Source organism: Montipora foliosa, chromosome 13 (assembly GCF_036669935.1).
Source record: "Montipora foliosa isolate CH-2021 chromosome 13, ASM3666993v2, whole genome shotgun sequence".
Taxonomy (NCBI): Eukaryota; Metazoa; Cnidaria; class Anthozoa; order Scleractinia; family Acroporidae; genus Montipora; species Montipora foliosa.
Genome location: NC_090881.1, coordinates 2,546,226 through 2,549,417, shown reverse-complemented (window position 1 = coordinate 2,549,417; position 3,192 = coordinate 2,546,226).

The window sequence follows — 3,192 nt, the reverse complement described above, 5'->3', positions numbered from 1 at the left end:
TAATTGGTGCTTGGTTTGGACAGGGTCAGCCTTCCCTCAGAGTTTCTTAAGTTGTAAGCAGAGTGACGCTGAGAGAAAAGACTTTGTAGATAATCCGGAGCAAGGTCATTCATGGTTTTATACATCATTAAGGCTTTTTGTTTCTTTCGGCGAAGAGATAGCCTCTCCCAGCTGAGGGTGGAAAGAAGGTGGTTTGAGCAAGCATCAAAGGGTGATTTAGTAATAACTCTGGCTGCGCGATTCTGTAATTTTTGGAACTTATCACTCAAGTAACCACTCAAACAGTCCCAGACGGGGCTGCAGTAATCAAAATGAGGCATAATTAAGGTGATATAAATTAGAATTGCAGTTTCTTTGGATATAAACGGCCGCACACGTTTTAGGGCGCCTATAGCTGAAGAGACTTTCTTGCAAATCTCTTCAACGTGTTTACCCCAAGAGAGGTGAGCATCTATGGTAAGACCCAAGGATTTGGTATGAACGACTCTCTTGATAATTTGGTCATCAATTCTGATTACTACATTGTCACATTGGGCAGATAGCCTTTGTCTTGATCCAATAATCATTAGCTCAGTTTTAGCAACATTTAGACTGAGCTTGTTAGCTTTCAGCCAACTGCTAAGGTTATTTAATTCAGGGGTTAGAGCTAGCTTAAGTTCTGTTAACGTTTTAGCAGATAACGTAAGGTTGGTGTCATCGGCAAACATTCTTGGTACGGCGCCCCGCAGGGAGTTGGGAAGATCATTAATGTAAATTAAAAATAGCAAAGGACCCAATATGCTACCCTGCGGCACGCCGCAACTGAGGGTACGAGCAGATGATAGTTTGCCACTGACATTACATCTTTGAGTTCGGCCACTTAAGTAAGACGAGAACCATTTTATGGTTTTTTTATTTTCTGATGGCGAAATTTTTAAATTAAACTCAACATTTCCTGTTGGCAAAGACAGAAACTACCAAAAATTTAAGCTAAGCATTCTCAATCACGCTGACACGTACCTTTTGTGACCTCTATGACGTGATCTTAGTCGTAAACTTTGGCCGTCATAAGATCCAATTACACATGGGCCTCATGACCTTTGTTACTTGTAACCACGTCACGTTTTTTTTAACAAAACGTGTCTTGTTTATTGCTGGTTTTCACTGTCACACCATCATCAAAGCCATTCAACTAATAAAGTCAAGAATCAAAGAGACAAAAAGAGATGAATATTCAAGCAGTCTCGCAAAGATTCAGGTCAGTGAAATATTTCGTGCAGGAGCTATTCAAAGAAAAGTTTTACTCAGATTTATAAGGCTTTGTATGGAGACGTCATGTTTGTGCCCGACTGAGGGGCACAAATATGGCTGCCGGAAGCTAACAAAAACATAGGTCATCGAGTTTTGCTATAAAAAGCCTGTAGTCGTCTTCTGAGGGCTCATAAGCATCCACATGAGTACCTATTCTCATAAAAGGACTGTTTACATTTCGAAATCTCAGCGGATGTCACAGCATTCTCGGCCGCCATTTTAATATCGTGTTAGGCAAAAGCTTAGAAATTCAACCTTGCTTTATCAAAAGGCGAAAAACGCTATCAAACTTAAAATTTGTATAAAGATAGGTCTTCGGCTGGTCTAATAACTAGCTAAACTAAAATCTCAAAAGGATTAATAATTCCTTATTTTTTAATTTTGATGACTTTACGTGAAAACCAAGAATCGCATACGCTAGCATAGACCTTTTTCGATGTATTAAAATTCAGCTTGAAAGAGTGGTTTAGGGGACAAAAACAAAGGAAAGTGAATGATATGCAAATATCAAGCTGACTATTTGGTATTTGGAAAATGGCCTATTATACTGTATGGTTTTCGAAAACGTCGGACAACACCGACATTGCTGTTCGCGAGGTGCATTATATTATTCCAGGCGTAGCTAATCGAACGAAACCGAACCAAAAACCAATCGAACCCAATCGAACCCAATCGTTCGATTGTAGTTCGATTGGTTCGGCAATCGAACATAATCGAACTGGAACTTTTTTGTGAGTTCGATTAAGTTCGATTACCGAACCCAATCGAACTCAATCGACGCGATTGGTTTGATTTTGTTTAGGAAAACAAAATGGTATACAACATCTACTTCTAGGATCATCTTTGGGGCTATCTGTCACAAACCTAAGAACATAAACAGGGAAGTTTTATGAGACCTTTGTACATAGGGAGTGCTTCACGCTAGCGGAAATGAGACTTACACTTCAACTTTTTCCGTCAGCGGCCATAGCACAGTCACCACCAGTTCACTTTGTAAATGACCAAGCTGGCCGCGGTCATCGTCAGTTACCCTCAGAGCAGGACCCCTATCTCCTCTTTTCTGCTTAACAACAAATTTATCCCCGACATGGACGGCGAAAGAGCACTCGTGGTAGCCCTTTACCACCGCTTCCAGAATGGTAAGTTTCACCTCTGCCTTGTCCGACATCTCGCCTGTTGCACTCGTGTTTGAAATAGAAGCCAATAAATAACTTATTTGACCGCAACGCTTTGTTTCAGACCGGATGAAACTAGTTCGTGTTTCTGATTGTTGTGGTGTTCGATTATGTTCGATTGAGTTCGATTATGTTCGATTGGCAAAATTTTTTTGTGAGTTCGATTGAGTTCGATTACCGAACCCAATCGAGCGATTGGGTTCGATTGGGTTCGATTACCGAAAGTTCGATTAGCTACGCCGGGATTATTGGTTGTATGGCTCCTTTTATGGGAAGGGAACAAACGGGTTTTTTTTTTCCTCCTTTTTTTTTTGTGGAAAGAGAAATTTCGGCACAACTTCCGCTGAGTGTCAGAAAAGAGCATGTGGGACTGGGCCCTGACGCTTGATGAAGCAGTCTGTCAGCGCTCTGTCAGACAAGGAAATAAGATGGCAAGAGATGGAACGCTGCCTTCCTATCTCTACCATAAAGAAGTGCTACCATGGGATTCGATCTCCCTTGAGCCACCTGAACCCTCCGCCTCCGAGGCAAATGAGAGGGACGAAGCGGGAGATGAATACGACGAAGAAAGCGTTCTTGAATACGATTTTTCTGACAACAAATGACAACAACGAAGCTGACGATGATGTTGGTGACATTCCATTCTTGGACCACGCGGCCAACTTCCTTCTCAGAACGGTTTCCCGGTTCGGAAGAACTATTCCTTTCAATAACAGAATTATATCCT